Source organism: Ambystoma mexicanum, chromosome 3p (genome assembly GCF_040938575.1).
Source record: "Ambystoma mexicanum isolate Mex_15411 chromosome 3p, UKY_AmexF1_1, whole genome shotgun sequence".
NCBI lineage: Eukaryota > Metazoa > Chordata > Amphibia > Caudata > Ambystomatidae > Ambystoma > Ambystoma mexicanum.
The window spans coordinates 1,040,126,694-1,040,153,953 of NC_090925.1; the positions used below are offsets into that span (position 1 = coordinate 1,040,126,694).

The window sequence follows — 27,260 nt, forward strand, 5'->3', positions numbered from 1 at the left end:
GTCTGGTCCTCATTGTTCGTTATATAATACACATGTCCAGGAAAGCGCTGCTTTGGGTGAAGATTCTAAACGTTGCATGAATTAGTTCAAAGGGATCCAATTTGAAATCACTGTCTAAACAGTGGGTAATATCGTGCCTTCTCTCTGTGTGCCCCATACCTATTCCCTCCCTCTTGTGTCTCTGTACCCTTTCTGCGCCTGTGCCCTTTTTGTACTTGTGCACAATGCCATGTTCCACTTCTATGCATCGATACCCTCCATCTACACCCCTGGGACCTTCCACTTGTTCCGTTTGCTTCTTTGTGACTCATTTGGGGGTTACACCTCTTTGTAACTCTGAACCACTTGCATATTTCTGCGCCTTCTTGTTAGGAATTCCATCTATACAGATTACGCCACAAATCTCAAGTGTAGATCGAGATCTTTAGTTTAATTGGAGAAACCACCGAGGAGGCCAACTTCTTTTCATTAACATCTTCGTGTATGGTCTCATCAACATTCTGGAACCATACACGAAGATGTTGTCATGGTTACAGAACCTTGTGTGCATGCATTCTTAACATATTCTCACATCTCCCTTTCTAAATAAATATAAATAAATTTTGAAAACTTTTGAAAATCTTAACATACAATTTCTGCTATGCTGTGCATACATAACTATATATATATCAATCTTAACTTTAAACTTCCACGAAATTATAAAGGATACATCTCTTAATGTTACCACGGTTGTAACATATAAGCTGGGTCCAATTCCTCAGTCCAACTTCTCAGTTTCCAGTTCTCAATAATACACAAAATCTTGTTTACGGTTCCACATCCTTTTCCTATGTCTTGGTATTGACTGAGCATTGTCATTCCTTCCTTCATGTGAATTTCCTTGTACTTTCTCTTCCTGTGTACTTCCTTTGCTCTTCACACTTGTCTCATCATTTTTTCCTTGTTATTCTTCTCTTGAGATGTTTCTCCATACCATTCCCTTTCACTTCTCATTACCTCCTCCTCCTTTGCCAAAACAACATCATCACATGACCATTTCTTGCCATCCTCTAAAATCACAGATTTCTTTGAGCATTCCATCACCCTTTGAAGAGGATGATATCTTGACTCTCCTTTCATTACACGTTTGGGTTCTCTCACTCTTACCCAATCACCTTTCTCAATTTTACTCTCTTGAACATGTTTTTGCTTGTCATAGTATCTTTTATACTCTTCTTGTTTTTTTTTTACTCTGATGACAATGTCTTCCAAATTTATCTCTTTGTTCCTTTTGTTCATCATCCAAGCAGGCTTAAGTCTATTTGTAGATATCCTTCGTCTCATCAATGTGAATGGAACTTCTTCAGTTATTGAATGTGGGGTAACTTTGTATGTGTTGAGAGCCTCCTTGAGTGTCTCTTTCCATGGTAAACCATTTATAATGGTCAATTGGATAATGCCTTTTATGAAACGATTCATCCTCTCCACCAAACCGTTCCCCATTGGATGATATAAGGCCGTTGTGCTGTGTTTAATGGCTCTATCCTTCAGAAACTTTTGAACTTCCACAGATATGAATTGACCTCCATTATCAGACACTAATTCTTGTGGTTCTCCTTCTCTGTTAAAGATTTCTTCCAGAAACTTCACAACCTTGATAGCCGACACAGAGTCCTCGACAATACCACATTCCACCCATTTGGACATATAATCCACCAACACTATGAGGAAGATTTTTTGTGATTCCAAAGTTTCATATGGTCCAGCTATATCAATAGCTAATTTTGTCCATACTGTAGTGGGAATATTCACCGGCTGTAATGGGGTTGTCCTAATCAATTTACTTTTGTCACTTACTGCACATGCAGTACAATCTCTAACCAGAGATTCCATTTCACCCCACATATTAGGCAACCAATAAGCTGTCCTTACTCTTCTTTTTGTCAACATTCTTCCCACGTGGCCTTCATGGGCAATGTCCATAATCCTCTTCCTCAAGTTTGTCGGAGGTATTCACGTTCTCCTCTATATACACATATCTTATCACTAGACAACTCATCTTTAAATCTCTCCCAGTACTTTACATTGTCATCAGTATCTTTCCAACCGCTCTCAATGGCTCTTCTCAACATTTCCTGTTCCGGGTCACATTCTCTGGCTCTTAACCATTCCTCCTTCGAGAAACTCGGGTGTACTTGAGCTACGATGCAATCCATGTTTTCTTCTTCCATGCATTCATCTTTGTCCTCACAATCACCCGCAAACTCCTCACACGGCAGGCGAGAAAAGCAATCCGCTACCACATTGTTTTTTCCTGGAGTGTATTTTATGGTCACATTAAATTGCATGATGATCAGTGTCCATCTTCTTATGCGTGGAGATGTCATGTGAGGATTTTTTGAGTTTAAAACATGGACAAGTGGTTTATGATCTGTTCTAATGTCCACTGGGATGCCCCAAATTAGACTTTTGAAATGTTCTAATATCCACTTAACACCAAGAGCTTCCTTCTCTATCGTCGAATAATGTCTTTCAGCACCTCTTAATGTCCTCGAGGCAAAAGCAATGGGACAATTTCACCTGCTTGAACTTGTTCTAGTACACCTCCCAGTCCTATATTACTTGCATCCACTGATATTCTTGTCTTGGCACTTGAATCAAACAACTTTAACACTGGTGCTTTATTGATCAATGTTTTGATTTGCTCAAATTCACTATTACAATCTTCAGACCAAATGAACTTCACACCTTTGCACATTAAGCTTCTCATTTTCTCAGTTCTATCTGAATAATGGTCAATGAATTTCGAGTAGTATTCTGTTAAACCCATGAAACTCCTGAGTTGGTCCTTGTTCTTAGGATCAGAAATTTTTAGAATGGTGTCTACCAATTATTCCTTTGGCATTATACCATCAGCATTTATCCGATGACCCAAGTATGTTACCTCACTTTTCTTGATCTTGCACTTTTCAATTTTTAGTGTCATTCCTTTCTGTTGCAGAACCTGTAGTACACCTAATAACTTTGCATCATGATCTTCTTGAGAAATCCCCGACACCAATATATCATCCTGGAAATAATGTACTCCTTGTAAACCTTCAAATAAATGATGCATTAATCTTTGGAATACAGCGGCTGCTGAAGCCAACCCAAAAGGCATTCTCTTGTATCGAAAAGCTCCCAATGGTGTTACAAAAGATGTTAAGTGTCTAGACTCTTCCTCTAATACAACTTGATGATATGCTGACGATAGATCTAACGTCGTAAAATACTTTGCTGGCTTCATGGTGGTCAACATTTCCCCAATGTTCGGCAAAGGATGTCGATCTACCCATATGTTGGCATTCAAGTCTCTTAAGTCCACGCACATCCTGATGGATCCATCCGTTTTTTTTACAATTACAATCGGGGATAACCACTCTGAGCTTTCAATGGGTTCGATGACATCCTGCATGCATAATCTTTCTAATTCACTCCTCAATGCCTCCCTGGTACCAATGGGTATGTTCCTCACTTTATGTACCACTGGTTTTGCACCTCTTTTGAGTACAATCCGATGTTCAAATCCCTTGAGTAAACCTATTTTATCACTGAATACTTTGGGAAAAGCCTTTGCCAAATTCTCTGCGGTATCACAACTTTTCTCAGTGATGCACAAAATGGGTACATTTTCACCTGGATGAATTCTCATTTTCAAGGATGCTTGCTCCCACCATCCTACTATCGAAAACCCATTCTCAGCCACATACAATCTGCAGTATGTTTTCCTCCCTTCAAAGTTAAGATGTACCCAAACAAACCCTATAATGTTGATGGGTGTTTTTCCATACCCTGTTGCATTTATTCTTGTCAACTGTAGCTCTTCCATTTTTTTATTCAATACAGTAACATATGTCTCCACATCAACCATCATATAAGGAGATCCAGTATCCACCATCACTTGTAAAGTTATGCCATCTAACTCCATGGCGACCCACGGTCCCACGTTTTTTTCACCTGGTGTAACAGCTAGTATCTGAACCCTGTCTTCAAGCTGATCCGTGACTGCCAACAAGTTGCTTGGACCACCCATTTCCTCCAACGCCTTTATACTCGTCATTGTTGCACCTCTGCCTCTATTGTATCGTCCAGTATTTCTTCCAAACCGGCTGTTAAATCTACCTCTTCCTCTATTGTTGCGACACATTTTTCCAAAATGCCCTACATGTCCACATCTGAAACATTCCGCTGACATAGCCGGACAGTCTCTTTCTGCGTTGGCATGTTTATACCATCCACAATTTAAACATCTATTATGTTGTTTGAACATGCCTGCTCTTTCTTGTCTTGGACCATTATTTGTCTCTGACCTGACCAATCTCTTAACCATGGCAATCAGTTCATCTTCCTGGATGTCATGCTGCCCATCCTCCATTTCTTGAACCTATTTCATTTCTACATTCTCCAATTTGTTTTGGACTTCCTTCATGCATTTTTCACCTAGTTCGATTGACCTGGCTATCTCAATTGTCTTGTCCAATGTGGGGTTCTTTGCCTGCCACAAACGTTGTTGAATACGAGGATCTGCCACATGCAACACCATCTGATCCCTCAAATATTCATCCGCTACCCCTGTGAAGGCACAGGTAGCCATCAATCCCCTTAGTGCAGCCAAATATGAGTCTATGCTTTCTCCCTTGCCTTGTTTCCTCGTGAAAAATCTATATCTTTCCAGTACAATATTAGTTTTATTTCCAAAATGTTTGTTAAGTTTGGCAATCGCTGTGTCATATTTCCTAGCTCCACTCGAAGATTCTTCCCAACTCACTTCATCATGTTCCAATTCAGGTAATGTCCTGAAAACTCTTAGTGCCTCTGCACCAATGCAATTTAGAAGTGTGGCCTCCTTCTGATCATCACTGTACCTCGAGCCTCCTATTGCCCTCAGATACACTTGGAAATTATCTTGCCACTGTTCCCATGGACAATTTGGATTACCAGGCAATAGCAAAAACTTCACTGGGGCAGATATGGTCTGCATGATACACTGGTATGCAAAGAAATCCTTTCCTGACAATATTATATCCAGTTTGACACTCCACTGGCTGTACTTTTTTTTTTTTATTTTGAATTATTAATTCATCCACTCTTGCACATATATTTTAAACCAGTCCAATTGCCAAAAAAAAAAAAAATTTTTTTTTTTCATATAATATCACCCTCTCTCTTCGTGTGAACCTCCACTGTAAACCGCTCCTTCCGTACACACTCGGCGTGCACTATATTTCTTTCCACTCCGTCGCGTGAATCCTTCACCCTTAATGTTGCATTAAAATGGCGGCACGCATAGCACGCACTGAGGTCCTTTTCTCTAGTGCACTAGGCGGTTGATCCGCTCTCGCGCAGCGTCCGTATAATGCCGTTCCTAGTAAGTGTTATCATTCACAGTTTCCGATTTTTTTCCTGTTGCGCCGCTCACCTTCTTACTTGTCAGCATATTCCCTTCATGGTTTCAGCACTATCACAGCTTCTGGTGACATACGGCATCAATGTTCATCTCGTTTACCAAAATCCTCACGCTGTGCCCGGGGGCTCTCTCCATGAAAACAACTCCTCGTCGCCAATTGTTAGGAATTCCATCTATACAGATTACGCCACAAATCTCAAGTGTAGATCGAGATCTTTAGTTTAATTGGAGAAACCCTCGAGGAGGCCAACTAACATTAACATCTTCGTGTATGGTCTCATCAACATTCTGGAACCATACACGAAGATGTTGTCATGGTTACAGAACCTTGTGTGCATGCATTCTTAACATATTCTCACACTTCTTTGTCTCCGACACTCTACAGAGTTCCTTGTGACGCACCTGCGCCTCTGCTCCCGCCACATTCAGCATAAGAGCTCTCGCGATTTCTCTTTGTGTTCCTTTGATGCCTGTGGAAAACGTCTGTTTTCCTTCTGTTCTGCCTCTCATGTGTCTCTGTGACCCTGCAGCATATTGGTGCCCTATCTGGGTATGTGCCCTGGTCCCCTTCATGTACCCCTTCTGTGTAAGAGGGCACTTTCGTTCTTACTGCAGAATCAATTTCCCTGGGAGCCTTCCATGTGCCATTTGTGTTGCTATTGGCATCTTCTGAGCCTTCTTAATAATAGCTGGTGGAGGTGCTTAAAACCAGCCACCACAACGCTGAGTGTTCGCGGACGGTGCTGGACAGAGGTGGGCAAGTCTTGCAGTGGAGAGAAGTGTGGCATTCGAGTCTTTGTAACCGTGTTACTTGCTGGCCAAAGAGGAGGTGCTTAAATCCAGCCACCACAACGCAGAGCGTACGCGGATGGAGCTTGACAGAGGTGGCCAGTCTTGCAGTGCTGCAGACCCAAGAGCAGGGAGCGGTGCACCCCTCCTTAGTTTCTTCCTTTCTTCCTCAATTTTAATTTAACAGAATGTATTACTTTGCCCCCTGTCCATGGTAATCGTGCTAAATTATCAGTTTTTTGTTGGTAATTTGGAGCATTTACCTGCAGCCTTTTATGGAGGAAAATCCTCCACCTTGCCACCAAAGGTGTAGTACGGCGATGCAGTAATGGGTTGGTAATATAGTGGTAACCAAGTTGCCACTGCATTACCACCATTTTCTCCCACACTGCCGTACTCATAATGACACCAAACTATTTAATTACTGACAAATAACTGCCACACATTTCAAGTTTTTGAATATTAACTACTTGCAGCAGTATGGCCTTGCCTCCTGTTTGAAATGGAATTAAATGTTACAATCTTTAGTGGCACAAGTGCAGTGGCGGCTGGTGAGTTTGAAAGCTGGTGGGGCGTAAAATTCCCTGGGTGAATTTTGTAGCGAGGGCGTGCAGCGCGCTGGCCTACCGCCCAAATGTTTGGAAAAATGGCCTACAAAATGTGCAATTTACTGTCCAAAAAAACCTACCAAAATATGAAAAAAAGCATTGGGTTTTACATATTAATGGTGGTACACTATTCTTACGTGTGCAAGTGTGATGGTGTATTTTACAGCAGCTTGTATTGAAAATAGCTGGTACTATGGTGTACACTACCGACACTACCATGATCTTGTCCTCCCTCCCCGCTCCCTCGCATCTCCATCTACCTCCACCTGCCCCCCATGCACGTTGCTCTTAGCCCTGCCCAACTATTCTGTGTCCCTCTCCTCCCCGCTACCCGTCTCTCTAGCTCCCTCCACCTGCCCCCCATGCACGTTGCTCTTAGCCCTGCCCAACTGTTCTGTGTCCCTCTCCTCCCCGCTTCCCCTGTCTCTCCATCTCCCTCCACCTTCCCCCATGCACGTTGCTCTTAGCCCTGCCCTGCCCTGCCCAACTGTTCCGTATCCCTCTCCCTCGCCAACCAGCTCCACAGACACCTCCGGCCCTCTTTTTCTTCCATTTCACACACTGCCATGCAATGAGGTGCCAACATGCAGGAGCGGTTGCACGCGGACCTGCAGTCAGCAGACGCATGGCGATTCTGCATGTACTGGCAATGCATACTTAGTTATTCCTTTTGGTGATGCATATAGCGCTTTATGCTCACAGTCACAGACTGCCTCAAAGCACTGTAATGATCGAATTTATGCACTCATGACACTCAATATATAGACTTCAGAAATATGAAGGGGGCAGCTAGCCCTGATCCGGGTATCGAACCCCTGTTACATTGCATTGGCCCTTTCTCGAGGTGGGCATGTTGTGCTTGAGTTCTCCATCCGACAGGTTGCACAATGTTTACCTACTGCCCCATATCAAGCAGAGAGGCCTACAATAGCCATCTTGGAGGCCATTGGTCAGCCCCTCTTTAAGGCCCGTCACATGGAAGCCAGCGACTGGGCACATATTGCGGGTCGGTGAAATGGGCGCTCAATCGACATTCAGCACATGAGGTGGGCTCGAGGTCTCGCACCCAATGGAAAAACCCCACCGTAGTGAGTGTCTGGTTTCAAACCAGACAATGACTACGGCGGCCATCTTGGAACCCCACGAGGGTTTACAAGTGCCCATGCGAAGGGGGTCTCTGCACGCTCACTCACTCTCTACTTCTGGAAGGAGTTCTTGGCTTGTACGCTCTGTGTCACTCATTTTGATAAGTAAACTGCATGTCCCTGGCATCTGGAAAGCAATTTGTGAACAGTCTCATGACCTCCCCGTGGAAGTGAATGGGGTGGGTTTTAGCCCAACCCAGCCCCACCTGATCCTGCTTGCAGACTTCCCGGGAAGTTTTCCAAAGAAGCGGGGCCCGATCCTCGGAGGTGCTCATCTGGCATTGGCTACAAAAGGCCAGTATTCGCTCCTAATAGAAACTACACTGTAGCCCAACCAGACCCACGGGGCCACTGTACATTGACTGATGCTGCGCCAGACCGTTTGAATACTCAAAGATGCTCACAGCCACCGTTAGCTTGAACGAATAAGCTAAAACAGCCTAGAGAAATATGAAAGAAAAGCCAGCGCTAGAATGTCAAAGAATGGCTCGATGCAAGCGTGAGTATTTAATAGAGACGATGAGGATGCACTAATCGAGGAAATGTTCAAAATGGGACCCAAAATCAAACTGCCATTCCAACACAGGGGCATGTGTGTAGTACCGGAAGCCGACTGGCACACTGCAAACATGTAAAGACACTGGCCCAAGTGGTTGTTTTATGGCACTACCACATAAAGGTTTGTTGGCAACAGCTACTATGCTTTCTGCCAGAGAACACATTCTCACTTTATGAATGGCAGGCTAGCAATGAGGGCTTCTCCCTCTATTGGCAAGAAAAATAATCCTGGGAAAGAATGAAAAGAGCATGGTAGACGAACAACCTCACCTATGTGTATGCAAGGACTCCTGCGAAAGGAACTTTACCTTCCGTGCCCCTTCCCCTAGCTCCTTCCCCACCTCCGCTTCGAAGCAGTTTGCTCTGCATGAAGCGCATTGCCATTACCAAACACCAACCACGTCATGGAAAAACCTTGGGATCGAAGAGGCCATGGTTTCGTTTCGTGATCGCCAACCACAAAACGAAACCACGGCCTCTAAGATTGTAATGGTTTTTCAAAGACGTGTCGGAGCTCTCCTGAGCGCCCTAATTGCCTGAAGGTTAGTAAAAAGTGTTGAATCAACCTTCAGGTAATTAGGGCGCTAAGGACTGCCTCAGGCCCGGGACACACACAACTCTGGGGCCATGTGTGACACAAGGCCCCAAGTTGCCTACACGGCCCGACAGTCAGAACTGAAAGACGTGTAGGCCCTGGCCTGCATGTCTTTCAGTGCTGACTGTAGGGGCCGTGTTACACACACGCGGCCGCCCAAAACAGTGGGTACTAACTTACCGCCGGCAAGGCAGGGCCCAGGCTGTCTCTGGTCAGACTCGTCCGTCTGAGCATGTCCGGTCGGCCTTGTCCACTCGCTCGTCGTTGGGAAAGAAAGAGAAGTGTGAAGGTGGCGCAGGCGCACGTACACACCCTGCGCCACCTGCATAGATACAGTAATGTCATTGGCTGTTTGCCAGCCAATGCAAGGTTTGTCATTGGCTGGAAAAGCAGCCAATGACTTTACTGTAGCTAGGTGGGGGGGAGGAATCTTCAGTGCGCTGTTTGCGCACATTTTAGGCTGGTGGGGCCACCCCTCAAGCGCCCGCCAGCCTACTAATGAAAGGTCCTTACGTAGAGTGCGTGGAGCTACGAGCTCCACGCACTCTTCTATTGAAAAAATGAAAGTAAAACGGGACGCGCCCCGCTGTGGCAGCCGGCCCGACGCCCATAGGCGTCCTATGGGCGTCGGCCGGCTGCCACAGTATAGTTGCCACAGCGCCCCCGCGCTGTTGGGAAATGCAGCAAATGCAAGAAGATTCAGAAGAGATACTTCTGAATCTTTGTGCTTCTGCTCTGCTTTTTTATTTTGCTCTTCTTTATGGGGGGCGGCGCCCTGCCGCCCTATAATAGCAGTCGCCACTGCACAAGTGCTTAATTTGTGGGGGTGTTTGCCAGGGCTCGGCCCTGGCACTATTTAGTGAACCCCAGCACGTATTGCCTCATACTCAGTTTGATTATAATGTGGTGTTTTGGTAACTTAATTATTTTAACTGTCAGTCTTAATAGTGTAGAGGGGCAGCTGCATGCCTCTGCAGGAAATCCTGCCCCCCCACCTCCTATATGTTGGAAGTCTGAGATCGTACTGTGTTTTAAGCCAGCAGTTGTGCCAATACCGCAGTGTATATTCGAAAGAAGATACCCATTGAGACAACCCTATCGAATGTATCCCCAAACAGATGACAATCTGAGGGAGGAACTCCCTGAAGGAATATAAAAAGAGCAAAGAAAGAAGTCTGTGATGTCATAAGAGTATGAATGACGTATCAGAATACTGACTGAAGAGGATGTATGGATCTTACAGAAACTGATGACGAAGTAAAGAATCGAGTGAACTCTTAAATATGAAAAAGTAGATTTGCAAGTGTTGCAGAGAATCAACCGTTCAATTGTACAGATGCTGAAACACAAGTCATCATAGAAGCTGGCTATACGTAGTGAATAGAATGCAGGCAAAGCCGCCACTGTATAGAAGCTGGACATTGGTAACCTGAATTTTAGTAAGCCAGGACCCCTGAAGAGGAAAGGGAGAATTGTGTTGCAGCAAGAATAAGCTGAATTCGTGGAGCTGCATGGCAAGTCTGTCTGACCTGAAGTCTAGATTGAAGCAGCCAAGGTGAGCTATCTATTCTGGAAAGGAGCAAATATACAAAGGATGTATCATCCTTTGTTAAGGTGCAAAGAAAGAACATCAAGGGTGCCAAGTTCTATTCATTTAAGACATTAAAAACCTACAAAATGGGGACCAAATCTTGGTCTCCTGTCACGTGAGACAAAGATGAAAATAGAGTTGAACTTGAGTCGTAGAAAAACGATAGCGAGTGCCCATACTCCCATGTATTCCCAGAGGCAAGGATACTTTGCAAGGCCAAGTTCAAAGACAACCTTCATGGCAGAAGGCTTGGGTGATGAGAGATGTGGGGGTTAATTGGGTGAGGAGGTAGAGTCAGGCACACCTCCTTGCACTTCGGTCTGGGCTTACGTGCTGCTAAGTGAGCCTAATGTTCAAGACATGGCAAAAGCGTGCAAACCAATTGTAGAGGTCCATATAACAAAGGTCCTTATAGTTTGAAGACCAATTAGAAACCGTGTACTTAATGGTTTTGAAGATGGCATGTTTTAGAGGTAGGCATTTACTGTCCACCTGACAATGGGCAGCCAATGACAATCTTAGTTCCTATATAATGCGTACTTAGATGTTCCCCTTAAGCCTATCCCGATCCTCAGTAGGTTTTTCATTATTTGCCACGTAGTATGACATCACCTCAGGCGTATTTTGAGTATATAATCTTGTTTTTATGAAAAGATTGTTGAGAGAAATCAAGCGTATGGTCGTTGTAACTCCCCGTTTTAGATAATTGTTCATAAAACAGTACTTTGCCATCTTCCTGAGTTTGTTCGGTTATTTGGACTCAGTTATTCTGTGAACCCATCCATTGGAAGCATGTTCCTAAAGGGCCCTTAGCTCAGTACCACAACAAGCAACAACAGTGTGCACAAGCACGTAGCTCTACATCCCGGGCTGGATAATTACTCTTCATAAACTGATGACCAAAACTCGTGCTGGTGTGCTAGTTATCCATTTCTGTAACAATGAGTTGAAAGCTGACAACACTGACTGCTCATTCTGGCCCTGCCCATGCACTGTTCTAGTAGCCTGCATGGCATTGGTGCCACTCCACTACTGTAGAACCAGCAGTACTGTGCGGTGGCTGGCTCGGGCATGTGGTGCAGACAGCAACCGGACAGCCGCAGTATCAGGGGCAAATATGTTCAGAAGACAGAACACAAAGGCAAAAGTGCCAGTGTAAGGGGCGTGGCTGGCATGTGGCATGCACAGCTCTGCATGTGCTGTGCCCCTGTAGGTGAAGGCACAGAGCAGGTACATACTGAGCTCTGCTAAACTGGGCATTGCTTGCTCCTTTCCCTTTTGAAATGAGGCAGACATGGCATGCACCGATAGACAGGCTTGTGCTAGGCCTGGGACACAGTCTTAAACAAAAAGTCGGCATTTTCGGCCGTCGTAATAAAAGTGGTTGCAATAATCACATAGATCGCACAATCCACAGTGCCATTAGTAGGACATAGGGGTGCACAGTACAGAGGACAGCAGCAGGACAGTTACAAGGTAGAACCACAACCACAGCGGCAAGGCCAGGGAACAGACCGCTTCCACAGAGTGCAGGTGCTGAGTGCCAACCTATCCAAGATCTTGCTGCAGAGTTTAACCGGCAGGTGCATCATTTCAGTAACTGGCCCTCATTACGACCCTGGCGGAGAACCATGGTGCAATTTGCACCATGGTCCATGGCGCTAAGCTGCCAATTCCGCCATGGTGGTTGGCGGACTTACCGCCCCATCCCGACCTTGGCGGGGCGGTAAGTCCCCAATCCCCATTTTGCCCTTCCCCATTCCCATTCTTGCCCCATAGGGCATAATGGGAGTGGGGAAGGCGTTAATTACGCCACCGTAAATTACGGTGGCGTAATTAACAACAAGTCCCGTAGCGCCATGGATTTTTCCGCCTGCAAAAAGCAGGCGTAAAATATCACCATGGCGCTACGGGAACTCGTAGTCAGGCGGAAAGGTACGCCATGCTCTACGCCGGCGTAAATCCCTTTCCGCCAGGGTCCTAATGAGGCCCACTGTGTCTACATTTGTCCATCAATTTATCTTCGGGAAAAAAAGTATGTTTGCTCTATTTTCCGTGGATTGCTGCTTTACTTGTTCCCTTGCCACATGTAGAATCAGAGTACAATGTTGATGGTGATGTGTTTGAAGAAGCACCTAAACATGTGTCTATTTTCAAGACACAACTGGTATGCTCTGCTATTTTAGATTACGCCGATTGCCATTTCGAAATCCTTTCAGCCTCAGTTGTGGCATCAGCGTACCTCTTGTCTACACTTTGCACATCCTTTTGATTGATAGGTCTACATCACAAATATTCTATAAGCAGTGCATCCATCACCCCAATGAGCCGGTTAGAGCTGCAACCCCAAATATGTTGACACTGTCGGGAACAGCTGATGGGGTAGAAAACAGTAGGGGGTGAGGAGAGCTGCCTGCCTTGACATGGTCTACACATGCTAGATATTATTTGGGTACTGGCATTTATTTTGTTACAAATTAAGCACTGATCACTAGGTAACCACATATTCGGCAATCTTCATTGTCTGCCCTTATTGGTTAGTGGGGCTATTTAGGCGGGGTGAAGGGGGTTATTATCTACTGATGGAGGCCGAACCAGTTACTATGTTTGACTGGCGGTCAAATGGATAGAAGGGAGGTGGCCGTCACCAAAGCATATTCATGGAGTGGTGTGGGGGTAGGGGTGGTATGAATACAGTACGAGGGCAGTCCCCCCCATCCCCCCCTGTTGGACTGGCGGTCAAATGGATCAAAGGGAGGTGGCCGTCACCAAAGCATATTCATGGAGTGGTGTGGGGGTAGGGCTGGTATGAATACAGTACGAGGGCAGTCCCCCCATCCCCCCTGTTGGACTGGTGGTCAAATGGATCGAAGGGAGGTGGCCGTCACCAAAGCATATTCATGGAGTGGTGTGGGGGTTGGGGTGGTATGAATACAGTACGAGGGCAGTCCCCCCCATCCCCCCCTGTTGGACTGGCGGTCAAATGGATCGAAGGGAGGTGGCCGTCACCAAAGCATATTAATAGAGTGGTGTGGGGGTAGGGGTGGTATGAATACAGTACGAGGGCAGTCCCCCCATCCCCCCCTGTTGGACTGGCGGTCAAATGGATCGAAGGGAGGTGGCCGTCACCAAAGCATATTCATGGAGTGGTGTGGGGGTTGGGGTGGTATGAATACAGTACGAGGGCAGTCCCCCCATCCCCCCCTGTTGGACTGGCGGTCAAATGGATCGAAGGGAGGTGGCCGTCACCAAAGCATATTCATGGTGTGGGGGTAGGGGTGGTATGAATACAGTACGAGGGCAGTCCCCCCATCCCCCCCTGTTGGACTGGCGGTCAAATGGATCGAAGGGAGGTGGCCGTCACCAAAGCATATTCATGGAGTGGTGTGGGGGTTGGGGTGGTATGAATACAGTACGAGGGCAGTCCCCCCATCCCCCCCTGTTGGACTGGCGGTCAAATGGATCGAAGGGAGGTGGCCGTCACCAAAGCATATTCATGGAGTGGTGTGGGGGTAGGGGTGGTATGAATACAGTACGAGGGCAGTCCCCCCATCCCTCCCTGTTGGACTGGCGGTCAAATGGATCGAAGGGAGGTGGCCGTCACCAAAGCATATTCATGGAGTGGTGTGGGGGTAGGGGTGGTATGAATACAGTACGAGGGCAGTCCCCCCATTCCCCTTGTTGGACTGGCGGTCAAATGGATCGAAGGGAGGTGGCCGTCACCAAAGCATATTCATGGAGTGGTGTGGGGGTAGGGGTGGTATGAATACAGTACGAGGGCAGTCCCCCCATCCCCCCCTGTTGGACTGGCGGTCAAATGGATCGAAGGGAGGTGGCCGTCACCAAAGCATATTCATGGAGTGGTGTGGGGGTAGGGGTGGTATGAATACAGTACGAGGGCAGTCCCCCCATCCCCCCCTGTTGGACTGGCGGTCAAATGGATCGAAGGGAGGTGGCCGTCACCAAAGCATATTCATGGAGTGGTGTGGGGTTAGGGGTGGTATGAATACAGTACGAGGGCAGTCCCCCCCATACCCCCCTGTTGGACTGGCGGTCAAATGGATCGAAGGCAGGTGGCCGTCACCAAAGCCTAATCATGGAGTGGTGTGGGGGTAGGGGTGGTATGAATACAGTACGAGGGCAGTCCCTCCATCCCCCCCTGTTGGACTGGCGGTCAAATGGATCGAAGGGAGGTGGCCGTCACCAAAGCATATTAATGGAGCGGTGTGGGGTTAGGGGTGGTATGAATACAGTACGAGGGCAGTCCCCCCCATCCACCCCTGTTGGACTGGCGGTCAAATGGATCGAAGGGAGGTGGCTGTCACCAAAGCATATTCATGGAGCGGTGTGGGGGTAGGGGTGGTATGAATACAGTACGAGGGCAGTCCTCCCCATCCCCCCCTGTTGGACTGGCGGTCAAATGGATCGAAGGCAGGTGGCCGTCACCAAAGCATATTCATGGAGTGGTGTGGGGGTAGGGGTGGTATGAATACAGTACGAGGGCAGTCCCCCATCCCCCCCTGTTGGACTGGCGGTCAAATGGATCGAAGGGAGGTGGCCGTCACCAAAGCATATTAATGGAGTGGTGTGGGGGTAGGGGTGGCATGAATACAGTACGAGGGCAGTTCCCCCATCCCCCCCTGTTGGACTGGCGGTCAAATGGATCGAAGGGAGGTGGCCGTCACCAAAGCATATTCATGGAGTGGTGTGGGGGTAGGGGTGGTATGAATACAGTACGAGGGCAGTCCCCCCATCCCCCCCTGTTGGACTGGCGGTCAAATGGATCGAAGGGAGGTGGCCGTCACCAAAGCATATTAATGGAGTGGTGTGGGGGTAGGGGTGGTATGAATACAGTGCGAGGGCAGTCCCCCCCATCCACCCCTGTTGGACTGGCGGTCAAATGGATCGAAGGGAGGTGGCCGTCACCAAAGCATATTCATGGAGTGGTGTGGGGGTAGGGGTGGTATGAATACAGTACGAGGGCAGTCCTCCCCATCCCCCCCTGTTGGACTGGCGGTCAAATGGATCGAAGGCAGGTGGCCGTCACCAAAGCATATTCATGGAGTGGTGTGGGGGTAGGGGTGGTATGAATACAGTACGAGGGCAGTCCCCCCATCCCCCCCTGTTGGACTGGCGGTCAAATGGATCGAAGGGAGGTGGCCGTCACCAAAGCATATTCATGGAGTGGTGTGGGGTTAGGGGTGGTATGAATACAGTACGAGGGCAGTCCCCCCCATACCCCCCTGTTGGACTGGCGGTCAAATGGATCGAAGGCAGGTGGCCGTCACCAAAGCCTAATCATGGAGTGGTGTGGGGGTAGGGGTGGTATGAATACAGTACGAGGGCAGTCCCTCCATCCCCCCCTGTTGGACTGGCGGTCAAATGGATCGAAGGGAGGTGGCCGTCACCAAAGCATATTAATGGAGCGGTGTGGGGTTAGGGGTGGTATGAATACAGTACGAGGGCAGTCCCCCCCATCCACCCCTGTTGGACTGGCGGTCAAATGGATCGAAGGGAGGTGGCTGTCACCAAAGCATATTCATGGAGCGGTGTGGGGGTAGGGGTGGTATGAATACAGTACGAGGGCAGTCCTCCCCATCCCCCCCTGTTGGACTGGCGGTCAAATGGATCGAAGGCAGGTGGCCGTCACCAAAGCATATTCATGGAGTGGTGTGGGGGTAGTGGTGGTATGAATACAGTACGAGGGCAGTCCCCCCATCCTCCCCTGTTGGACTGGCGGTCAAATGGATCGAAGGGAGGTGGCCGTCACCAAAGCATATTAATGGAGTGGTGTGGGGGTAGGGGTGGCATGAATACAGTACGAGGGCAGTTCCCCCATCCCCCCCTGTTGGACTGGCGGTCAAATGGATCGAAGGGAGGTGGCCGTCACCAAAGCATATTCATGGAGTGGTGTGGGGGTAGGGGTGGTATGAATACAGTACGAGGGCAGTCCCCCCATCCCCCCCTGTTGGACTGGCGGTCAAATGGATCGAAGGGAGGTGGCCGTCACCAAAGCATATTAATGGAGTGGTGTGGGGGTAGGGGTGGTATGAATACAGTGCGAGGGCAGTCCCCCCCATCCACCCCTGTTGGACTGGCGGTCAAATGGATCGAAGGGAGGTGGCCGTCACCAAAGCATATTCATGGAGTGGTGTGGGGGTAGGGGTGGTATGAATACAGTACGAGGGCAGTCCTCCCCATCCCCCCCTGTTGGACTGGCGGTCAAATGGATCGAAGGCAGGTAGGTGGCCGTCACCAAAGCATATTCATGGAGTGGTGTGGGGGTAGGGGTGGTATGAATACAGTACGAGGGCAGTTGCTGTGCCCAGCAAAGAGAATAATTGTCAGGTGGATAGAGGGCTGTTCCTGTCAGGGTTCAAAACCGTTACCTGGTGGACACCCACCGCCAAGCCCGCTGACACCCGATACAATATGCCCTCATCACACTTCAGAGTACACACAACCACCACACATCGTAGATCATGGAGCCGTGTGTGCACATTTAGTTGTTAAGCATGGCTTGCAAATGGAACAAAACCCACCAGCAATATTCACTGCAGAAAGGCCCTGGTATTGCCAAATGCAGTTTCCCCCATTTTACTGCCGTCCTTGCTTGGACGCCACTTTTGGAAAAGTCACTTGACATGGGGCCTTGTGAATCGAGGACTGTGTTGTCACTGCCATATCTTTTTGTACGGTCAGTCGCGGAGTGTGGGATTTTGAGAAGATTTGTAAAGCGAGTGATTGGGCACAGAGAGTATCAAAAACAGTAGAAAGCACAGGAGAATGGGTGAGTTTAAAGTTGGAGTCAGAAACACAAATTAGGTCTCTGTATGTGCAAATTTGGGGACCCCACCCATGTTGCTGCACTTGCTCACACACATCCTGGGAATTGCCCTGTTGGCCCTCAGCAGTTTTTTTTTAAAGTTTTTTGTATTCTTTATTTATTCAAAATTAAACAATTAATACATAAATAAATCAATACAATTTACATAGAAAAGTCTATTACAATGAAAATTAACCAATTCCAAACAAAATGAACACAACTTTACATATATACAAAAGTAGTTTTTTGTTGTTGTTGCTGGTGGTGGTGTGTGTTCCCCTTGAACTACATTTCTTACTGACTGGAATATAGTAAATGGAGCCCTGTTACACCATCACGTGCTCAAGCGCTCTTTTACTTGAATCGTTGTTTTTTCCTGTTTTATGGCAATTGGCCTCGGTAAACGAGGCGAGGGCGTGCGACAGGAGTCCAGCTGAGCGGAGCGTGTTCTGGGCAGGACTGATAAGGGATGGGAGGCTTCAAAGGAAACCCTGGACAGCTGGGGTTCCCATCACAGCCCTTCGGAAGGGGAAGGCTGAGTCACGAGCAGCAGATTAAGGGAAGGACAGGGCGCTGGTGCGTACATTGGACACGTTCACAGCCGACACCGATAAGAGGAAAGTACCTAATGTTTTTTTAGAGAAGACGTACACGGAGGTCACGTCCTTCCATCAACCGTCAAACCTTGGAAGGTCATCTCAGTGCAGCGTGTCTGCGAACATAGGCTACAGAGGCACACAAGCGAGAGGGACGTGGGGGGGGGGGGTAGCTTAGTCAATGTTTTCACGGATGCTAAAGGGGAACAAAAGCTCCGGTATTGCTGCTAGGGTTTCACAGAATGGAGCAAATAGGTTTTGCCCCAGATCCATATTTGAACCAAGACAATAAAATAGCAACAATCCCACACATTGTTTAATTTTTATTTGTTGCTGTTTATGCAACAAGGAACAAACCATACATGTTGTTCCATATTTCCACCATGATAGATGCTACTTTGAGGCAAAATCTGGTTGTTTTCAAGTCGCTCAGACATTATAATACACAAGTCGAACTGTCTAATTGGCATCCCAGTTCAAAAAATGTTTCACAATAAGGATTGGGGCAAACCCTGTCTACTGCATTGCATATTACACAAACCGGAAAAATGGTGCCAAGACCATTTGCTTTATTTTAGCATCACTGCAAATGTTGGATGCCCTTGCCAATGAAGAACACTTTAAGAAACAGCTATTCAGGACTATGGAGACCAGATTCAGAGCCGACCTTAGGGGGGGGGCGAACCGGGCGACCACCTGGGCTGCCATTACCCCCCGCCACGCAGCTCGGGGGAGTCTTTCAAGGGCTCCCCCGAGCTGGCGTAGTGGTAGAAGGCGTGGCAGGCGCCTCATTGTTATTAAATGCAAGCCTCCGCCGCGGGCGCTTTTAATGACAAAAGGGCACCATTAGCCCCCCACCACGCAAGCTTGGTGAGTCTTTCAAGGGCTCCCCCGAGCTGGCGTACTGGCAGAAGGTGTGGCAGGTACCCCATTGTTATTAAATGCACCTGCGGCGGCGGAACGCATATAATAACAATAGGGTGCTGATGCACCCTACTCATATCATTACCTCCTCGCCCCCGAGCGATGATGTTAAAAAAAAAGAAAATTGCACATCCTGGCCCCGCCCCCTGTTGTACAAGGGTGCGCAGGGGGGTGCCAATTCGCACAGGGCGCTGCTGCCCCTAAGGCCGGCCCTGACCAGATCGAGGGCCAAGGTCTTTCGCGTGGTCACTTCAGGGCCCAGCTGAGTCTGTGCAGTCAACAGATGGGGACTAGTTGCCGTGGGATTGGGGTTGCCAAAAACCCTTGCACTGGCCTTGATCTTATGAGATGGATTCTCCAGCTGGCCTTCATTTGAGGAACTGGCCTGACCCTTAGCTAGACTGGCAAGGCCTCGATGAACATGGCATTCTGCTTTTAAAGATAGAACCACCTGAAGAATGATGGAGTTATTAAAACTAGGGACAAGTATTCAATTAACCAGTTCCTCTAAAAAAGAAACAACTGCCCCATGGGAAGTTTGCACTGGACTGTAGGAGGAGGAGGAGTTAAGCAGTTAATGAGGTGGAAACCTACAGTCCTAAAGGACTGCTTGCCTGAGGTTTGAATGAATGAATGAATGATTGTTTATTTGTATAGCGCCCATACACAATGTGTTTCAAAGCGCTTCAAGGAGGGAGGGGAACAAGGGAGAAAAACAGTTAAATTCTTACAGGTCCTTGAAACAAATTAGAATGTGAAAAAAACTATCATATCATAGCAGATAGTACAAGTGCATGAAACAAATAAGGGAGAGGCGCGGAAGGAAAAAAGGAGACAAAACTAGCAGTAGCATTACTATGCCTGACGACAATTGTTGCAGTGCAAGAGTGACAAGAGGAGGGGGAGGAGGGGCGGGGAGGGTGGCAGAGAGGGAAGGGAGAGGTAACAAAACAATGACTATCTTAAGGGTCAGTGACTGAACCAAGGTAGTGCTGGAGAGGGCGAGGGAGAAGAAAACAAAGGGAAAAACAGGGGGGGACAGACAAGCTATTATCAGGGGTGAGGGACCATGATAAGAGTAAGTGCTAAGAATGAGGGAGAGGGGGAGGTGAGGGGGCATTCACAGGCACACGGGGGGTGGGGGGTGAGAGGGGGCATTCACAGGCACACGGGGGGAGGGGAGGTGTTAGGGGGCATTCACAGGCACACGGGGGTCTGGGGGTGAGAGGGGGCATTCACAGGCACACTGGGGGAGGGGAGGTGTTAGGGGGCATTCACAGGCACACGGGGGTCTGGGGGTGAGAGGGGGCATTCACAGGCACACAGGGGGTGAGAAGGGGCATTCACAGGCACACGTGGGGTGGGGGGTGAGAGGGGGCATTCACAGGCACACGGGGGGAGGGGAGGTGTTAGGGGGCATTCACAGGCACACGGGGGTCTGGGGGTGAGAGGGGGCATTCACAGGCACACGTGGGGTGGGGGGTGAGAGGGGGCATTCACAGGCACACGGGGGTGAGAAGGGGCATTCACAGCACACAGGGGCCGGGGGGTGAGAGGGGGCATTCACAGGCACACGGGATCTTAACAGGAGATCTTGATTAAAGTGAACTCATCTGAAAATTTCATGTGACTGGCGGCAATGCGCCCGGCTTCTCCACATGTAGTTCATTTCTGATTTTCACTTTGACCTTCACACTGGACGTCCACGAGGGATTGCGCAGTCAGTGGGGGCCCTCGTCCCAATTCCTTCCTCCCTGGTCTCCAGATGCAGTGAAGAAATGCAAGCAACCTTGGGAGTTCTGTCTGATATGTCAAGCATCTAATCAATGCCTCCCTGTGTGATAGACCAGATTGCGCCCAAGCAGCGGCGTAGACAGGGTGCCGGCTGAGTGGGCAAAATCTGTAAATGCCCAGTCGGCAGCACTGTGTGGGCATTTACAGATGTTAATGTCACTGCGGTGGGCCAACTACATTAGCTTCAGGCTCCCCATGTTAGACAATCCTGGCTACGCCTCTGCGCCCAGAGAAATAACCTGTTTGTCAGTGCCGGGTAGAGACTATGTTACCAGTGTGAATGAACAGTGTCTCCATTTCCATTCAAAGCGGATCCTTTGAAAGTCCTGCGCATTGGAAACCACGGGGGTCTCTTTCCTTTTTGTATGAATTGAGTGGCGACCTGTCACCATGCACTTCACACTCACTAACCAGACTATGGCCGTCATTACAACACCGGCGCTAAACCATGGCGCTATTAGCACCATGGTTGGTGCCGGTGTTGTAACGGGTCCGCCATGGTTCAATGGGGAATTACCACCCCATTCCAAGGTTGGTGGGGTGGTAATTCCCCATTGAACCATGACCCTTCCCCATTCTCATTTTCGCCCCATAGGGCTCTATGGGAATGGGGAAGGCGCTAAGTACGGTACCTCAAATTGCGGTACCGTACTTAGCACCAAGGTCCCTTTGCGGGTCCCTACTTTAACGGCTGGTGTAGACCAGCCGTTAAGGTCGGGTCCCGCAAAGGGACCTGGTAGTAAGGCGGTAAAGGTTTACCGGTACCTACCGTTTAATGAGGCCCTATGTCACCTAATTCCAAGGTAACATTTGTATTTATAATTACTTAATTTTTTCAAATCCATGTTCGTGTCAAAGACATTTAACACATGGTTTTCACGATTATTGCAACCACATCTCCAATGCACCACATTTCGAGCTTGACTATTCCGCAGGGGAATGTGGCGGGGGCCAAATATCCCCCCCTTTGCTATGTCTCAAATGATTTCAAAGGAAAGATGTGTGTGCTCATGACATGCCAGGAAATGGAACACACTCTAGGACTATTTCCGGACCAGATTTCCACTTGGCACATGCACTGCCCACTCGTTGCCCGCGTCTTAATCCTTTTCCAGATCTAGGTGCCCAATGCCCTTGTACTTGCTGCCCAATACTTTCCAATCTAATCCTTTTGCTTTTGTCTATACACTCTCTCTCTCCACACATCATGCACAGAGGCAGATTTAGCAGTCGCCAGGAGGACAAATGGCGAGCGGGCCCCATTGCCTTGCCCTGCCCTTTTTTCCCCAGTCTCTCTCTCAGACACAACATCAAGGCCCTTTAAGGTGGGTGGTGCTCGGATTCCTGGTAAGGGCAATTTTCCGATAGATTACAAAAAAACTCTGTGCTCAGCCTTTGATCAGATTTGTAAGCACTGCATAAATAGCGAAGTGCAACAGGCAAATAAAAAGAAATGGAGATAGGAGTAGTTTCCTCGCAGAGCAGTCTGCCAATTTCGTATCACGGAGCCCCAGGGACACGCTACAGGCACAAAAACAGAGAAAGGCTCTGACAACATGGAGAAGGTGCACAGTGATCAGAGGACGTGAAACGTGCGAGACAAGACAGGCCAAGCTTGTTTTCCTCCACCAGTTCCAGTCTCCGCCGCCCACTCGACCCCTGCATTCCCTGGCAGTGGAGGGAGGCAGCGTTGGGGGAAATTGGTGTTTTAACTATTCCACCTTGCCGTGAACTGTGGGGTCGTGTTATCACAGATGTGCTGTAATTCAGGTGCCACAAGTCTCACTTCTGCCCCCCTCCTCTCGCAGGTAGGTGGGTGTGAGCCTTGAGAGAAGAGGAGCTTCGTCCAGCAGCCACCATTACACAGCGCTTGCCTCCTCTATTGGATTGGTGGGGGCAAAGAGAGTGCACACTGCTCAGGATATCCCCAAAGCAATCGCCATCTGTTCACTATTTTGGGGCGCACCCTATTTGTACGGCTTTCTCCGACTAGCTGGAGCAGAGTGCTTTTAAAAAAATAAAATACAATGTTCAAAGGCAGAAAGGAGTAATGACACGTATTACACGACTGTGTTCTTCACCGCCGGACTTCTCAAAAAAGAAACAGTGCCCTTATTCCCTTGCTCTGGAAAGCCGTTGACCCATGTTTTGTTTCAATGTGCCTGGCGTTCAACGTTAATGGCAACCATCTGCCCACCTCACAAATATGCTCCCCTTGTATTCCTTTCCCCCGCTTCCATTTTCACCCATACAGCAGTCTTTTTGCCCTTACTAGCGATTTCCTCTCTACTATCCCACAATTTCCTGCATTTTTTTAAATACTGATATTGTCTGTTTATGACTCATTCCCTTAATCCTTCTCTTTTCTTTTCCGTCTCCATTTCTGACAAAAAGTTCTTTGTAATAAAGATACTGATCTTCCTCATGTTGCTGCTATTCACATACTCGTCTGCCTTACTTCAGTTATCCCTCTGCAAATACCTCCCCTCTCGAGGTCTTCGCTCCTCTTACTCCCTCAGGGCCAGTCATTTTTCAAAGAAACAAGCTGGCGGTAGATCTCTGTCTTTGGCTGGGGCCTCACTCTGGAACAACCTCCCTGCCACTCTAAAACTTGAGGTTCCGTAAGCACCCAGACCTTCCTCTTTGCTTCCGCCTTCGCCCCCTTTCCCCCTCTCCTGATCTGTTCTCCTTGCACTGTGCACCTGGCCACCCTCTGTCCTCCAGGCCCAGGTTCCTGCTCACCCTGCCACCCCCTGCACTGGGGTCTGTATCTGTACCCATAAAGCCCCCCCTCCTTTTTCTTCCTGCACTTAGCTGACCTACCCTGTCTGCCGCCTTAAACTCAGCACTTGCCACTTGCTGGCTGCACTACCACTTTTGTTGCTTTTATTATTTATTCTGTTCTCCTTTTGCTCCACACTTTCCACTTCTCCCACTTCCTTACACTTTTCCCATCCCCCTCCCCCATGCACTTTCATGTTCTCAATGTCACTGGGCCTAGTAACATCGTTGTTTTGTTCTCCCCTGTTCCCCTTCCTTGCCTTGTCGCGCTCTGAAACACTTGTGTATGAGCGCGATAGAAATAAAATATCAATTCAATTCCTTCACTAAATGTTTCCCTCCCTTGTTTACCCACGTCACACCAGTTGCCTTGACAATGCTGCCCCTCAGTGCCCATTCCTCACTCACCTTCCTTTCTCCTGCCCAACCCCACACTTCATTTCTCACCGACTCTTTAGACCTCCATTATTCCCCTTCTCCTTACCGTCCTCAAGCCCTGGCATCTATTTCCCTGCCCTTTTATCCTCTTCGCCCTGCATTTCCTCTCACTAGTGTGCCTCATTAAATATTGGCCCATTCGCCTGCCCTCGTTCATTCTCTGTACCCTTTTACCTTCACCTGGCTCTGTTCAATCACTTTATCTCCTATTTTCCCTCACTCTCACTCTCAGGTTGTCTCGGGAGGATAGCTCAGCGGCAACATGCTCACCTTGGAAGCAAGATGCCACAGTTTCGATCCCTGGGTCCGCGCTTAGAAACCTCTGGGTATTAAGCGCGTTATAAATAACCTATCATATCATATCTCAATCCCCCCCATGCTTCTTCCCTCCTTCATTCTCCACTCTCCTGTCCGATCAGTGCTTATATTACCTTCCTCTTCTCTACTTTTCTCCCTCACTAGCCTGCCCTTATTCCCTCTCCATTTCCATTCATTGTCCTTCAGCAGGACCCTTTGGATCCAGAGGAGATATGGATGTGGTGGAATGGAGTACCCACAAAACCTTGGTATGTTTTGATATTAAAAGGTGAACTCCTTTAAGTTTATGATGTTCTATGACATTTCAAGTGTGTATGGTCAGAACACTGCGGACATGTACAAAATGGTTCTGCTTGCTGTAGGAATTATCCTCTGGTATCACCTCCTGTAATGTCCCTTCCCACAACCTTGAATCCTATAATTTCCAACATTAGCATCAGGCTTCATCTTTCAATATTACCACCATTGACAGCAAAACCTTGCGAGGAGGCCAGGATGTCCCTCGCTAAAGTGAGAGCCCCAAACACAGAAAACACAATAAAAAGTAGCATTTGCCCTTAAGATTTGTAATTGTGCAACCGTGCCCTCTCTAGGCTACGCCTCCATGACACGGCCCCCTGGGGCCCTCTGTCACTTTTGCCTACTGGGCCCTTTTCCTTAAACCTGCCACTCATCATGCATTCTGTACATGCAGCCTAATCTGTTTCCCACTCCATCCCCTTGTCCGTCTAGAAATACGCCCACCCCAGTGCCTTTTCCTGTTTTTTGGTATTAAGAGGCAATGAAAACGGAAGACGTTGCTCTATGTAAAACCACACAAGCGGGCCAATCGCTGACTGCTGCACGAGCCCTGCCCCTTTCTGCTTCATGCACAGGTCTCCTGCGCTTGCTACTCACACCTGTTCCCATTCAAGATGGCTCTTTCGTCTCCAATCTTTTTTCCAGTCTGAGCGAAAAGTCCCTTTACCACTCAAGCATTTACTTCTTTTAAGACACACAGGCCCGGAAAATGCAGAATGAGGCCGACATGGAAACACATTAAACACTTGCATGATTAAAAAACGTTCAAAGTGTTATCAAGCAATAACCCATTCCTACAAAACAAAATGGTCACACATGAGAACTCTCAACAATATTTGATAATGTGGTAAGCCTTTTGTGTCCCCCGCCGAACTCTGATTTGTATTTAAAACTTGGGGGTCGGGGGGGGGGGGGGGGGGGCACTTACCTTCCATTTGGTAATAGCTGTGTCTATGTAATAATATGCTGTGCAGTCTTCTCCCACTTTAGTTAAAGAGCTAATACCAGTTCACTTGTATTGGAGTGACGGACCCAGTCCCCCCCCATTACTTGTTACCTGAGGGTCCAGTCCCCCCAATTTGATGCCTGTTGGGATAATCTGACAGAGATTCCAAGCCTCGAGTCAAATCCCCGGTACAAGGCCTCTAGGCACAAAATCGAAGAGCGCCTCCTTGTGTTTCCTCGCCCTACCTTCACTTCTGCAAATGAGTGCACTCAGCAGGGGTGTTGCTAGGTCTGGAAAAGATCAGGGGCTAAGCTAATTTTGGGACTGGCGGTACTCGGGGCTAGCTAGCATTTTGGTTGTAGCCCCTGAGCTTCCATCCGGGACTACAACCCAAAGACCCGGGGCTATAGCCCCCTCAGCCCCCGACCCCCAGCAAAGCCTCTGGCGCTCAGTACTAACTCCAGAATTGCTAGTAGGAACGAACGTCTGCCACTGCTTGAAAAATGTACCCCATCTCTGGAAAATGTCAACTCGCGGTATCCAGCCATAAAGCACATTCCACCGTCGCTCCACACGGTATGCTTTGTATGACAAGTCCAAGCGGTGCTTTCAGGGGTATGAGACATCGAGAGGGGGGGGGGGGGCTCTAACAAGGAGGCGTGGCCCAAGTGCTGGGCGTGGCCTGAAGGAGGTGTGACCAATTTAAAGACCAGCACTCAGACTTACAATCAAAACATTAGAAATATTCATGTGTATAACACGCTTTAGGACATACATAAAAATATCATGCCTGGGTGATATTTCTTAGTGTTCCTGTTAATTTGCCTTTAAAAGTTCAGAGCGGCACTATACCATTGCCCAGACCTGTTTTTGTTTTGAATTCTGCTACTTGTAGTCATAGATTCCCAAGTATAAATCCTGAACTACGAATCAGAGAGAGCACACAAAAATAGGACTGGACTAGCTCTCATCAGCTGCATGGATCACAGCACGGACTACCTGCCAGGGCACTGGCAGACTTTTAAGAGCTCCCCAGCTCTGCAGTCCAGAGATGCTTCCACTAACCCCCCCTGCCCCTCCCCCGCCCCCCACCACACTCCCTCCAGTTCATGTGTCAGTGCATTCCTGCGTTTCTAAGAAAAGGAAACATGTTACCATTATCTGACTGCAACCATATGAGTGTCATTTGAAAGATGTCCACGCATGCGCAGAACAGGCACACAGTTGATAAGCGCTTCTAGTAGTCATCATTGCTTCCGAAATGAAGAACACATCAACAGGCTTTTCGTTTTAAAAGCATTTCACGCCCCCATTCGCGCCGGGACACGATTTCGGGATTTTGAAATCGGGTCCTGGCAAAAACTGGCACCGTAGCTCCCACCCTTGCAATCCCCGGACGGGGTTTTTAAAATTAAAAAACTCCTGGGACCCAGACAGACTGTCCCGGGAAAACCGGGACGTCTGGTCACCCTACAACCATTGGACAGCAGGAACACTAGCATGCGCATAAAGAACATGAGAACGTATTTTGCATTTTACGATTTTAAACATAAATCTGAATAATGATTGGTAATTTAACATATTGCATAGTTCCTTGTATATTCCAGACGAAGATGCCCAGCGTCC

The 27,260-nt window shown here is 48.2% G+C and overlaps 1 protein-coding gene across 1 annotated transcript in view; it reads right to left on the reverse strand.

Annotated features, from left to right (window-relative positions):
* TGM2 (transglutaminase 2) overlaps window positions 1-27,260 on the reverse strand; it is a 172,919-nt gene that overhangs the window by 32,260 nt on the left and 113,399 nt on the right. The gene's annotated exons all lie outside the window — the stretch shown is intronic.